A 15,594-nucleotide genomic window follows, 5' to 3' on the forward strand; every position below is an offset into this window, starting at 1 on the left:
CCTCCACTTCTTCTCAGACATGTAATTAAAGCTGCTATGGCGAATCTACAAAACAAGCTAGGTTTTGAATGCAAACACGGTCTCCGGGTATCTTCACAGAGACGCTTCTATTGGAACCATGAATCCACGATGCCAGAGGAAACGAGAGAGCACTAAACACCAGTTGCCATTTTCTGGGTCCAAACATTTTTTGTTATCCGTGACGTCAAATGATGTTTTTCTTTTTGGGACTCTGGTAATTTGTCCTAAAGTTGAAGTGGTAGCAGCCGGCTGTTTCTTCTTCTCTGAGAACTTCTCACACCAGTGGTGCTCTGTTACTAAATACATGAGTGTGTAATGAATGGAGGACCCAGGGAAGTGAGACAATTGAGTGAGATGGGCAACTGGATGGTCCAATAGTTGCCTTTGGTTCTAAAAGTGTTAAAGGGTTTTAGAGAACCATTTTATGTATTTATTCTGTTTTTGTTAGGTAAATGGCCTGTATTTGATATAGTGTCTTCTAGAGTCCTGGAACCCCCCAAGGAGCTTTACAACACAATCAGTCATTCACTCATTCCTACAGTATAAACATTCACACCCTGGTGGGGATGAGATATGATGTAGCCACAGCTTCCCTGGGGCACACTGACAGAGGTGAGTCTGCCATACACAGGCTCCAATGGTGCCTCCAAACACCACCAGCAGGCAAGGTGAGTTAAGTGTCTTGCTCAAGGACACAACGACAGATTGAGCGAGGAACCTGCAACTTTCCGATTACAGGGCGAGCACTAAACTCCTGTGCCACCGTCGCTTCACAATATATCAATAGAGCTCCGGACCCCACGCGACTCTCAGTTAGCAGACGCCATATTGGCAGGAAAAAAAGGTAAACAAACACGGATCGTAAACATGAACATGAACGGGATCGGCTTGGATTTTACTTCGTCGGAGTTTACTTCACCCTTTAAAACCGAAGAAATTGTTTTATATAGTCAGAAATTAAATAGACTAAACATCTCCGACCCTTACCGTGTCCCTGGGATACTTTTTAAAAACGCCAGAAGCTGTCGGAGCGGACTGGACCTGGCCGGGGAACCCCTTGGGATTTACCCGGAGGAGCTGGCTCCGGCGGCTGGGGAGAGGGAAGTCTGGGCCACTCGACGCTACTGCCCCCGCAACCCGACTCCGGATAAGCGGATGAAAATGGATGGATGGACAAATAACAGATTTACATGTAAGTTGTTTAAATAGAGTGCTGTGCTGTTTGAATGTATAAACTGAACACCAAGAGAAATCTCTAGTCTGATTTTTTTTCCGTGAATAAAATAAAAATGTCAGGCAGGAGCGTCTCAGGATCTGTCTGAGATCTGTCTCGGTGAGACAGATAATAGCAATCCAAAGTGCTTTTTAAGTGTGATCTGACAATTGATCAACCATTGCTTAAAAATTAAATACAGCTTAGCCGGTTAATTGCTGTGACCATAAAACACGGAAACGGCAGCACGCAGAACTCACGAGGCAACGTTTTACGTGATGTTTACTTGTTGCTGTGAGTAATAAGACAGAAAAAGCCACGCCAAAATAAGTTTAGGAAGCCCACTAAGAATCGTAATAAAAGCATTTAAAATAAACACCATACACAGTTGAGGAAACGTTGGTTTAAGTACCTGATATGAAGTGGTCGCTGCATAAGCGAAAACCTTTACTCTCGGGATCCCACGGTTTCATTTTAGCCCGGTCACTAGCGCGTTTTATTATAATGATCCAATGTTTGCGGCACTCTGGATCTTGGGGAATCCTGTAGATGGCTCATTCCTCATCTCGTCCGCATCTGTTCTGCATCCTGGGGCACAACAGGAATCTACCATATTTCCCGTTTGATTGAGTTTTCTGACAATAACAAATAGCCCAGCTGCGGGCTTCTGCCTGCCAAGATGGCGCCGTTTCGATTTGAACTGTTGCATGCTGGGAGAAGTGACGTCAACTCCCGGAGCTCTATAGCTATGCTTGAATGCTGTTAAGAGGCATAATGTGTTGACCAGTTTTGCCATTGCAGCTCTAACTGGTTTTAAGGATTGTTTACAAAAAGTCTACTGCTTTAAAACAGCGAGTGCTGAGCTTTTTCCGGCTTTATTGTCCTTTGATCTCCTAAATTAAGGCCACCACTGTTTTCACAGCCTGCAGTTTACAGGCTAACCCTAACCCAAAGTGCATCAAAAATCTACACAAAACTGTTAGAAACTACAGGATTTTTATAGATTATTACACAGAATGTTCGGTTAGCACTTGATGATGTCACACTAACTTTTGAGCACACAATTTCAAAATCCTACTTTTTCAAAACGTTTGCAAACGGACTTTAATTAATTAATTAAAACAACATTGTGTGTACAAATGCATATTGCACATTATTAAAGAGGCATTTACTTAAATCCTCTCAGAGTGCAGACTGAGCACACTCAAGCTTACGTAGGCTTCTGCTGCACTTAAGCGCAAAATAATTTCCTTAAAACTGGAAGCAAATAGTCTTTATTTTAACTCATATCTCTTAAAAACACTGTACAAATTATTTGATGTCAGGGAGTGAGAGACAAATGATTAAACAACTGGTGGTAACCACGGTGACCCTAATGAGCCACTGGAAAATGTTCTAACAGTTCTGTGAATCTTCAGGTTATACATTCACACCTAGACGTTCTGTCTCAGCTTCTACAAAAGCTGGTGTTGGATTTCCAGACAGCAGCTGCAGAGGCACCCTTCAAAATTTCACCAGAGCGCGTTTTGTTTTTATCGTTATTCTCCAGCCTCCATGTTCTCAGTCAATAGTCCGACTGGCTCTCTGACTGTTTAAATGCTTGCAGAAACAAGCAAATCTGTCAGAATAAAGCGCCAGCAGCAAAAACAGAGCTTCTGGATCGATGTTGCACAGCCACTCTTCAGTTTTCTTTAACATGAAAATAATTCAATTAATGCTTCAGTCCAATCCACATTTTAGCGTGGCAACATCTTGTCAACAGACTGATTTGAAGACGACACAGATAAAACAGCTAACTAATAGAAGACTCGTTATGCACACACTTGCCTCTACGCTTTAAGACTGAGCTCTTGATTTACCGGGCAGGTGCTGATCCGAGGCAGCCTCAGAACATAAACAAATTCCCACAAGAAAACACGCTTGCTTCAAATCATCATTAGAGTGGTGACAGAAAGTCCCTGCAAAAACGACATCAACCGTGGAGTCAATCAAAGCCAAGGCTGATTGATGCTTGCCATGATTGATGGTGGCTCTCGCTCTCATGGCGCCGTCTCGCTGCTCTCTCATGTGCTGGATCACTGTCCTTTGTTAGTCTGAAGCGTGGCTTATAAGAATCGACCCGTCTCCCATACGGCTGGAAGCGTAGTCTCTGTTCCTCTTCTTTACGGTACGAAAGACTTGTTGTGCCTGGCACAACCTATAAAAACTGGACATGTTTGGCCCCAAAGTTGCAGTTTATGAGTAGTAAAAAAAAAGTCAACAGGGTAAACAAAGGAGCTGTTTAAAAAAGCAACAATTCCCTTCAGAAGGAAAATGTTCTTTACTTTTTAGGGGAAAGTGATCTAACGAGACAGAATACCCTCCATCCTCTGGATATAATGAGTAAAGTGTTTTTAATAACCTGTTCATCGTGTTTTGCTAAGCCAAATCAGCATTGACTCCAAAGCTTTAAGCTACAATCTTGAACAATGTTTAACACTCAGTGTTTATTTAGGATGAATGACATTTAGGAATCTTACTCTAATATTCATGATATGCAAGCATCTTGCCTCTGATTGGCTTAAAGCGGTACAACTCTTCTGCTGCCTTTACTCTTCTTTCTTGGGTAACAATGAGTCACGTTGACGTTTTATCTCCACAAATAAAACAAGCCTGAAGGAGTTCTGCCATGTGGTGTAGTTGCTAATGCAAACGGTTAGCTTCTACTAGCTGAAACGCATTCTGCTGTTTCCGAACAGCACTGAAATCAACAGCCCTCATGGTCATGAGCCAAGCTGGGTGAATGCATGAATGTTAACTTTTCAGTGTCATGTAGACCTGTGGCTTTTCCTGACTCGAGCGTTTCCCGTCTAGTTTGTTTCTGCAGCTAATGCAAGAAAAAAGGGTTGAAGACCTTTCAGCATGTTTAAAAGATTCATCGTTTTATTATTTAATTCAGGTGGTTCACTGTTACACAGTGAAGTGTATTGAGGACAAAAGAAGCATGATGACTTGGTTGATAAACAAGGAAAACCAGTTTAATTTCCTCTGGTCCAAACAAAAATCAGAAAATCCCAGCACTATTCAAAATGGCCACCCATCCAACTCTCCTCCAGTCTCTGTAACTTTCAGAGAGAAAAGATCCTTTGCCACACCCAGCAGTCCACTTATATACTCTCCGACCCCCCCTCCAATTCAGGTCGGCCAATCACCTAAAGGTTGGTTTATGCTTGACGCGTCCGCGAGGTCCGCACGGCTCCGCGCGGAAAAGTTGCGTCATTTTGCGTCATTTTAACAACCACGCCACTCCACCGCGCCTTCGCACGGCCCAGAATTTCCGCAACGCGCACCTCGGAAAATTTCTAACCACGCGGACGGACGGATGCGGAAAAACATGGCGGACAGGCAAGAACTAGTATGGCAGAGGTTCGTAAATACAGACATTTGTATGATTCAGCTCTCAGAGATCACCGTGATCAACATGTAGTAAATAATTCTTGGAGAGAAATAGCTCGCACTGTCGGAAAAGACGAGGACGCTGTTAAAAATGCTGAAATGCCATGTTGTAAACAGTCATTTCTACTTCTACTATGGTGTAGTGTTGGATGTTTGCCGTAGAGCTCCATGCTGCCCCCTACAGTTTGGGAGAATATTGGCTCACCGCAGAGACGAGCTGCACGAACCATAAACACTGCGAGTTGTGAAGCGCGTTCCATCCACGAGCCGCATCACCGCGCGGAAAGTGAATGCGTCAAGCATAAACCAAGCTTTAGTCCACTCAGGCATTTCACTATATAAAGGCAGCATCAGAGGTGGGCTTTCTCTTTAGCTGCTTCAAAATGGCTGCCACACAGGACACCTCCTGAGGGTAACAAACAAATTCATGTTTAACACAGATTACATTAGTCCTGCATGAACACTCTTTAGTTAAAGAAAACATGTTGCTTCTCATTTCTTATCCCACTTCTGACACCACTGTGTGAGTTGGATGGCTTTGATCAAAATGACTTATCTTACAGGTTTTTGTGTTTGCCAAAGACAACGTGATGAACGTCTAACCAATGACTTACTTCTGAAAGTTTCATAAAAATCAATCCAGTACTCTGCAAACACATCTTTTTTGGTGGTGATCACTAAAAATATTAACTACAACAGCAATATGTAGAAAGAATACATAATCAAGTGGTTTATGTTGAAGGTTTTGATCTGAAAATCATCCAGAATCCTTGAAGGGACCAACACGTGATTCCAAATTCACACTTTAACAAAAACAAACCTTAAAAGAAAAAGAAAACTGAAGAACTCACAGCTTGGATGTAAACATTAAGTGCACAGGTTTGACAAAGGGTCGTTTCTAAACTCCAGTGAGTGTCCCACATAACTGTACATGAACAGAAGCGGCTCCCTGAGGTCTAATAGCAGCTAAGAGACTAAACGTGTGTGCAGAGAGGAATGCTATTTGTCGTGAGTTCATTCATCCCTAAAGCAAGACTGGAGAGGCGTGTTTCTGCTGCAGACACTGTGGACGTTTCCCCCAGTTTGCTCCTCACCGCCTTTGTTTTCCATGCAGACGTATTTCATTTCATAGAGTTAATATGGAGAGCTATTCCATTACAGTTTGGTATTGTGGCGCATGCCAGTAGTGGCTCGCACTGTTGCATTTCAATTTCACATTAGGCCAATCACACAATTGGGGTTATTAAAAAATGTTCTTCCGCACAAAATTGCCTTGGAACCACAAAATGATTCACAGCATAAAAATTAGCTGTGACTTATCTACTTTCTCTCTCCACTGGCCTCCTCTTCAGTCCTCTCTCTCGTTTGTTCCTCTCTCCCTCAGTCTCCCTCTTTCATTTCATCTTATCTTCCATTTTCCACTCATCGTCTCAATTCGCCGGTGCTGCTGCTGCTTTCCTCTTTCAGGGCCTTTGCAACAGTGGAATATTAAAATTATATTTGATGAGAGCGTTATCAGGCTCTCGGTCTTTTGTCCACTTCCTCCTTTCTGAAGGAGACTCTTGGCGCTCCAGGCGAAAGTGTGCGTGGAGGATAAATGGTGTCCCTCCTCTCCAACGGTACCTTTATACTTCCTCTCTGATATTCTGCCTTGCATCTGGAAATGTTGCTCAGATAGTGATCTTCTTTAGGGCAGGGGACTCAGAGAGTACTAGGAAGAAAAAGGGAAAACGGCTCCACTCCTGCTCCCTTCTTGTCTCCTCGTAGGGAGAAATAAAAGTCTGGACTTGGACTAGTGCAACATTGGATGCTAATGGGTTTCCTCTGCAGCTGAAGTACCAAAGAAACAATTCCTGCTCAAGTTGCAGCTGTGTGAAGTGGGAAAGTCAACAGTTATATTGTGGGAATACAGACAAGTGTACTCTCCTTGTGTTAAATCTATATTTATGTTTATGCTTATTTAAACATAAACATAAATATATATTTGCAACAAACAAAAAACATTTAAGCTTCCTGCAAAAATAAATGAGTGCTTTTAACTTTTTTATCTCTTTTTTTTTCACCGACCCATTTGGTGAACCTCTCCTCGTTTTTCTGCTCCTAACCAGCATTTTGTGTTGCACTTCCCAAGTTGCACAAACACACCAATTCTGGTTCTGTCACCGTCCTCTGGTTCCACCTCAGATGGGGGAGAGCAGGAGGGAGTAATGGGGAGTCAAGCAGTTGAAATCAAGAAGAAAATGAAGTAACAAAGACCGCAGTGGGACTCAGATCGATCTCAGCCAGCCTCGTTATTTACTCAACATCTCAGGCTTTCCACAATCTCGCAACTCTAGAAGCTTCCATCTATCACTGGGTGACTCCTAGAACCCAGCTGAGGAATGAAGGTTGCTCGTGTTACAACCAGCTACACTGAATAACAAGCACTTTGACTTCAGCCTGTTATAAGCTGTTTATTACTTTCACACAAACTCACAGAATAGGTGAAACGCTCAAGATGGCAGCGGCCCTTAGGCTGCAGTTTTAGGGCTAAAACGAATCATCGAATGATTTGAATGGTTCAATTCATTAGATTTCTCGATTCACTTTTTAAAGATTCGACGCTTCGTTAAATGTGCGCTCCACAGTCTGAACACTTTTTACTGGAGCACCATGTTGTAATCTAGGTGCGGTGGAGGAAAATAGAGAAACCAGCAAAGATAGAAACCATTGTAAAAGGCAGAAACGGTCCAAAAGTTTGGGATCACGATTTAAACTACGAGCAGAATTGCTAATGCTAAGCTAGCGGGTAGCATTGTCACAAGTAAGTTTGGTTCAGAAAAAAACGTGATTGTTGTGAACGACTAAACTCCACAAGCGGAAGAAAAATCCCCATCATCCCGTTTATGTGTGGATCTCAGCAGCAGTGTGAGGCACAGCCAAGCCCCCACGATGAGGCTCAAAAATTGGAGTAGGACCTGGCTGCAGACATCAGCTGGTGTGTCGAGAGCAAGATGGCATGTCATTACTTTTACTGGAAAATCGACGAGCGAAAGACCTCGGCAGGAAGTTGGTCTTTTTTTGGCGGCCGCTACGTTGTTTTTGTTTCAACCATACTCGGCGGGTTTCAATTGAGGAAAGGTAAGGATAAGGATGATAGATAAAGAAAGAAAGATAAGGATGAAATTAACTAATTGTTGCAACCGTTCTTAGTTCTTAAATGTAGGCACTATAGCGTTTAAAGCTTTACCAGAGAATTATTGCAAAGGCACCGTGTTTCATAGCTAATTGTATCAATATTAACACGCAGTCTTAAAACGAATGCAGGGAGTTCACAAGCTAACACAAAAGCTACATAAATAAAGCTATCAGCAATTGTAGCTTAGCTTTAACTTAGCTATTTGATTTTTCTGGTCTCCCTGTTTGTTAAAACAGTTAAAGTACTAATATTAACTTTATATGTAATTTAGATATGATATAAAGACCACGATTTCTAATACTGACTTGACTGAAACGTTATTAATACCCTTTTTTAATTAAAAAGCGTAGATTTTCAGAGATTTGTAAGTGGTTTCAATCACTAGTTTTCATACGAGGCTAAAGTTAGCTTCCGATTCGGGAAATGGCTAAAGGGCTAATACACCCAATTTTTCTCTTCTCTGACCATTTTTAATCTGCTCTAGCTCAAAACCTACAACACATACACTCTTCAAACCTGTTTTAGATTATTCTGGGCTTGTAGGAATGCATAAAACATAGTTTGTGATTTGTGAAACCTTCCTCTGTTTTGTGAAACTTCAAAAAAGACAGATTTATGAATTTATTTTTCAGCTTCTGGCCCACACTGGAACTGGTCCTGTGCACCCAGAAATGAAATGTATTTTTCTGGACAAGCTTAGCTTTCAATATCTCTAAATATTTTTCAGTTATTGTGTGTGGTGTGCTGGGTCATTCTACTGTGGTTGCACAAATCAGGTGTCCTGCAACAGGTACAATAACTTTGAAATAGTAGCTGCTTCTCTAATTAATGCCGCCCTCCTTCTGATTCTGTTTCAGAATAATCCTAACCTTATAAAAAATAGATATTTTTGTCGACTGACTGCTTTGATCGGGTTTGGTTTATATTAATATTACCGGATTTAAGCACATGTAGCTGCAAATCATTCAGGAGTTAGAGGCCTTAAATATAGATCTAAAATGAATATCGGACTTCTTCAAGTGACACTGACAAAACTTCTTACGTGTGCTTGTATTCTTCATTTGCTAATAAGATGTATTTTTATCTAAATTACAGGACAATCGAGGCTTTGAAAAATGGAACCCAGGCAGTGATTTCAGATGGTGAAATCAAGGTAATGTTTAATTATAATAAATTAAGACTCTAAAATTGGACATAGGATAATGCAATCCCTTGTTTTCTGTGGTAATGTTGCTTATTTTTAACTCTTGTCTCTACTCAGACTGTGTATAAGTATCTCTGCAGCGGTGGAGTGAAGGCTGGCCTCATGTATCTGTGGCACAATCCAGGTGTCTCGCTTAAATTAAAGCAAAGACTAAAGCCACTGATGTTCCACTTTGCTAATGCACAGGTAAATGTATACTGACTTACAATAAGCTGCATCACATTTATTTATGTGGATGCGTGGCCAGTGGGCCACCTGGGTCCGTTGTCTAATGCTGAGAGGAATGTTTTGTTCATTTTTATGTTAACGTGTTTTATAGGTTGATGAGCTGACAGAGCGGATTGGTTCATGCTCAGGAATAGATAAACTAATAAAGAAGAGAGAGTTCCAGTTTCTGGACTTGGTGTTTGATGTCCTTGTTCCAGAGGTACAACGCAGTCTTCAGCAGTGATTGGTATAAAAGTTACTTTTCGAAAACATTTGACAGTGTATGAAGTAATCCTTAACAGAGTTTGGTGGCAGGAGAATCTCGTCTCTGCTTTTTGTGGATGATGTGGTCCTCCTAGCTTCACCCAGCTCTGACCTTCAGCTCTTGCTGGGTAGGTTCGCGGCCGAGTGTGAAGCGGCTGGGATGAGGATCAGCACCTCCAAATCCATGGTTCTCGACCGGAAAAGGGTGGCTTGCCAACTCTGGGTCGGGGGAGAGGTCCTACCTCAAGTGGAGGAGTTTAAGTATCTCGGGGTCTTGTTCACGAGTGAGGGTAGGAGGGATCGGGAGATCGACAGGCGGATTGGTTCAGCGTCTGCAGTGATGCGGACGCTGAGCCGATCTGTCGTGGGGAAGAGGGAGCTGAGCCAGAAAGCCAGGCTCTCGATTTACCGGTCGATCTACGTCCCAATCCTCACCTATGGGCATGAGCTTTGGGTAACGACCGAAAGAACGAGATCGCGGATACAAGTGGCCGAAATGAGTCTCCTCCGTAGGGTGGCTGGGCTCAACCTTAGAGATAGGGTGAGGAGCTCAGACATCCGGGAGGGACTCGGAGTAGAACCGCTGCTCCTCTGGATCGAAAGGAGCTAGTTGAGGTGGTTTGGGCATCTGGTCAGGATGCCTCCTGGACGCCTCCCCGGGGAGGTGTTTCGGGCAGGTCCTGCCGGCAGGAGGCCCCCGGGTCGACCCAGGACACGTTGGAGAGGTTACATCTCCAATCTGGTCCGGGAACGCCTTGGGGTCCTGCCAGAGGAGCTGGTGGAGGTAGCCGGGGAGAGGACGGTCTGGAGCTCCCTAGTTGGGATGCTGCCCCCGCGACCCGGACCCGGATAAGCAGAGGAAGACGACAACGACGACGATGAAGTAATCCTGCATGTTTTTCAGGTAACAATAAAAGTGTTGGAAAAATGGGAGGGGATGAATCGATATGCAGCTGAGAAAGCCATGCTTCAACAAATTCATTTGTACCCAAAATAAAATGGTTGTGAAATTAAGTGTTTCTTTGGTTTTATTGTCTTTCACTCAAAATAAATACAAACTAGCTAAATAGTTATCAGCTGTAGTAGTTAAATTCTGTTGCAATGAGCTGCTGTGATACACAATAGGACAGTGTTATGGATATTTAATAACTAATTTTTGTTGCTGGTGAGAGAGGAGTGTTGCTGAAATGTTTTTCACTGCTTCTGGGAGTCCTGTACTTAGCAACTGGTGTAGGTCAAAAGTTCATCTTGGGCTTAACAATAAAACTGAATATTTAGCAAGTACTATTTTGTTTGCACATTTTGAAGTCTTAGTTTAATGTGTTCTCAATTTTTCCATATGTTTTTTTAATTCGCTTTACAGCCTTTTATTGTGTGTGTGTATATATATATACATATATATATATATATATATATATATATATATATATATATATACATATATATATATATATATATATATATATATATATATATATATGTATATGTATGTATGTGCTACTGTCATAAAAATTCCCTGTCTGAAGGACAAAGGGAATTAATATTCGATTTTCATGCAACGCAGGTAACAACGTTACTTAAGTTTGCCAGTCCAGATCTGAAGAGAAATAAAAAATCCGAAATAAAAAGCTTTTTCCGGTAAGTTTTGTTTTTTAAAAAACTACTTCCAGTGAAAGTAATGACTTCTGGTTAAGGTAATGACCCACCGTGTAATTTTTCTCTTAAATATGTACAAATCGAAGAGAAAAATGACACGGTATGGTTTTGACAAATTCAAACTACTTTTGTGCTTTGTCAATAAAACGTATTCAAGAAAAAAAACTACTTCCGGCAAAGGTAATGACTTCCGAAAAAGACTACTTCCGGCAAAGGTAATGACTTCCGGCGAAGGTAATGACACTTGTTTTTCCGGATACGTCATTTCCTGTCACGGCAAAGACGCCAGCTGATGTCTGCAGCCAGATGCTCTTGAAAAATTGAGGACAACCCGGAAGTACAAAAAATTGCAGGTCCACCCTCATCCACTAGGGGCTGGTGTCAGAAGCGAGCAAATCCTCATTGACTCTTATGTTAAAAATACCAATTTCACAGCAGAAATAAACATGTTTACAGCCTGGTACCAAAACATGTTTTTGGTTTAAATGATCTAGTTTACACTCATGACAACTCTGAGGGGGGTGAATTTTTTCTCACTCTTCTGTTTAAGTGTATTAAAAGCCTAAAATTCTGTATAATTAATGAGCATCAGACCCACGTGACCGCCACCTCAGACCCACGTGACCACAGAGCTAGCTCCGTGGAAAGGCCTCAGTAGAGCCTCGGTCTGGCTTGGAAACCGCGCCAGCATTTTGAGTCTCTGTGTTTGTGTATTCTTTTTTGGATATTATTTGTGCAATTGTTGGACAAAATGACTTGCTGTGGCATTAATTGCACTAATAGAGCGTCCAAGGAGTCTCCACTTCATTTTTTTCGGTAAGTAAAATTATATTTATGTATTTTAGGTCACTGCCGAGCTGAGCTTAGATTTTAACATGTACTGTTTAACCATGAAATGTAAATGTAATAGGGTAAAACCCAGTGCATTTAACATAATGCTGCACTTTAGATAATGGGTTGAAATATAACATGTTGGTGGAGCTGGGTTCCCACTATCGGCTTGTGGAGCTCTCGGGAGACCGATGTTTTCCACCCGTTTCTCCCCTCCCCTCCCCGCAGCTCGGCGCATCTCTGTCTGATCGCGGCTTCTGTTTGCTGCGCGTGGGCTGACGGCTGGTTCTCCCAGCAGCTCGGCGCATCTGTCTGATCGCGGCTCCTGTCTGCTGTGTGGCTGCCGGCTTTCAGCAGCTTGCGGGAGACTTCTGTGTTCCACCCGGTTTTACCCAGCGGTCAGCCCGGCGTATCTCTGACTCAGAAGCTCTGGTGTTGTGCACAGTTAACTCCGGTTGTAGCTAGGTTGCTACCTCCATTAGCTTAGCTCCCACCTCCGCGTTAGCTTTGGGTTAGCTTCAGGTTAGCTTGTAGCTAGTTCGACCGGGTGTCGTCAGTTGATCCCAGCCTTACAGCCCCACCCTCAGCTCCACCTCTCTTCCCTTTTGTGGAATTGTCTGGGCTTGACGGAACCTGTGACACGGTCAAAATGGCGGTGGTGGCCACCTCCCATTTATCCTCAAAAACGTGTTATTGGAGCCCATGGAAACCCATTGTCCAATATTTATATGTCGATGGGCACAGCCGCTGCAGCTACCATTTGGTTGTTGCTACGAGTCTGCTCCATCGACCGCAAAAGACTGTGGCAAGCCGTTGTAGCATATAATTCACTAACACTTTCATAATTCAATACAATTTAGACTAGATTATGTTGACAACCCGTACATAATAAAATACCACAAGTACATTGTTACAAGTAGGAATTAAATGTTAGCATTTCTAGTAGCTCACTACTGAACCTGTTAATGAAATAATTAATTTCTACTGATAAGTGACTATATTATTTAGATAGGTTATTTTGACTAGGATGAGGTCAATACAAACCTAAACCGTGAACGAAATGCAAGTCAAATGTTGTTCCATAAAATATTTATTAACTATAAATATCAGCTGGGAAAGAGGGAACTAGACAACGCCAATTTTATATATATATTATTGAGCCATTTATAATTTTGCTTTTTTATTTTCATATTTTTAGCAGCAGACCATGATCTTGTTTCGCTTGGAACAAATCTCACAGCTGAAACAAGCATCCTTAATAATCTGTGCACAGGACGCTTACAGTAAAACAAAAGGTATAATAATGTATTATTAATAAAACCTTGTTGCAGCACTAAAGCAGAAAAATGAGATTTTGCAATAAATATGCAAATTTTTTACATATGAATTGTTTTAGAGCCCTTTTATTGGCAGAATCTGATATTAATTTAGTTCTTACGAAAAAATGGGTCCCAACATGGTTTGTGTGGCGTTGCCATAGTGTGACGTCATAGGCACAGATCCCCTGTCCTCTTTTTTGGAAATGGAAATACGATCACCCTTTAGTCAACAAACTATCCACCCGGACTTTTCCGCTGCACAGAGACGCTTCGCTGCCTATGACTCTGAACGTCAGTTGAGAGTCAGTCATTGGTCAGTCTGCATGAGGTGGGTCAAAGGTTATGCTGAGCGGGTTACGTGATGTCACACATTCAAGTATTGAGTATATTTACTGCATATTACAGTAAAATATTCTGTATGTGACTATATTATGGTGATCCTTGGGTCGTGATGACGGGGCCCTTTAATATTGTTGCCCAGGGTACAACAAAGTGTTAATCTGGCCCTGGCTGCAGCCCTAGTCTAGGTTTAGGTTTTAGCCATCGAATGATAAAAGGTAAACTCTCTGTTCTCAAAAAAAGGAGAAAATCTTGAAACATCTTCCATTGTGGATGTTCATTTGTTGTGTTTTTATGGTTTACAGCTAATGTAACCGCTTGTCTTCTAACAGGAACAGGATGTGTGATCATATAACACCAGCGTTGGCCTCTCTCCATTGGCTTTTGTTGGTTACAAGAAGCATTTGGAAATGATGGTGATTGCTTTTAATCTTCTAAATGTTCCGGCTCTACCGATCTGGAGCTCTCTTTACATTTTTTAGATTCTGTGAAAAGGAAATTAGACAATAAGCACATCAGTGTCAACAGGACAAAATGCATGGCTGGAAATTGAACCAGCATCCTCGGGAAGACAAACACGCTTTCAATCAGCAGAGATCAGAGCATACTTGTTGTTCAAACATCTAAACACAGAATGAGAGGTGACCGTATGCACATGTCATCTGCAGCCACTGACCAACATTTTGACAATGTTAATATTCACAAACTTTACTGACACGTCTCTTTTTTATCATATTAGAAGGAACTTTATCAGAGGTCAAAGAAAGACAAACAATGTAAATAGGTATGCTTTGCATTGACTAAATTTAATTTTCCAGAGTCTCTCCTGGTTTTAACAGTCACAGTGGTAGCAATGCAGCACCAGAACACATGGAGTGGTGCATCTGGTGGTTTTATTGTTTTCATGGTGCTGCTATGGCCATAATATAATCAGCGTTTGGTGTTCTAGCGATGTTTTTGAGAGAAAGACATTCAGGCAGCTCACTTTGGTAAAGTACTTAAGGGAAAACTAATAAATACACCTGAAATCAATTCCTACCTTTAGCGTAAGTTTGCATGCTTTCACAGCACATCGTGTTCTGCTTCATGATAGGACACTGAGAGTGTTTAAACAAGAGAGAAACGTGTGAAGATGTCTGAGAAGTGTGTAGAATGTGTAGTCAGAGGGTTTACAGCCTTAAATCATCTAATTATGGTAAAAAATGAAGCTGGCTACTTCGCAGATTTTGCTTTTTGCAGATTATTCTTAGAACGTAACCCCTGCGATAAACGGGGGACCACAGTACAGTAGGAGAAAACTGAATAATTGACTTAGTCCAACTAAAGTCTGACTTTGTAAATGCATGTAAACACATCAGTCTCTGCTGAACTGGACTCCTAATCCAGCGAAGGTACCCAGATAATTCAGTTAGAAAACGGAACATCCCAGGTTAGCTGAGCTTGACCGGCCCATCACTCCCCCTGATACTATAATCACCACAAGACTGCGTTAATCTGACAACAAACACCATCAAACAGTACGGTATGTACCAAATTCACTGTGCTGCTGCATTATTGTCTGCAAATGCTTCAGACCTTGTCCATATCCTGTTTTTTCTCCGCCTGCTTTACCCTCGCTAGCGTTTGCTTACTATCTCTGTTGCTGTAGGCTAAGCGGAACATAAGGCATGAAAGAGCGCTTGTCGCCACCTACGGTCTCCGAGTGGAACACACATCAATCAGTTTTGTAACTGATGTAATCTAGGATGAGGGCTCCTACTCAGATTAGGGTATTAGCATGATTATTGCCATAGCTCGATTTAGATGAGCAAACGAGTGAAGCAGCAAACTCTTTGAAAACCTTCCAGAACTTTGGCTAAGGATGCTTTTATATATGAACTCCTGTAACCTCCTCAACTTTGAACACAGTACCACAAGAAGGAGGATT

General features: G+C 42.0%; 1 protein-coding gene across 2 annotated transcripts in view; it reads right to left on the reverse strand.

Annotated features, from left to right (window-relative positions):
- Positions 1-15,594, reverse strand: part of znf385c (zinc finger protein 385C) — a 443,520-nt gene that overhangs the window by 139,662 nt on the left and 288,264 nt on the right. The gene's annotated exons all lie outside the window — the stretch shown is intronic.

This window comes from Nothobranchius furzeri, chromosome 5 (assembly GCF_043380555.1).
Source record: "Nothobranchius furzeri strain GRZ-AD chromosome 5, NfurGRZ-RIMD1, whole genome shotgun sequence".
NCBI lineage: Eukaryota > Metazoa > Chordata > Actinopteri > Cyprinodontiformes > Nothobranchiidae > Nothobranchius > Nothobranchius furzeri.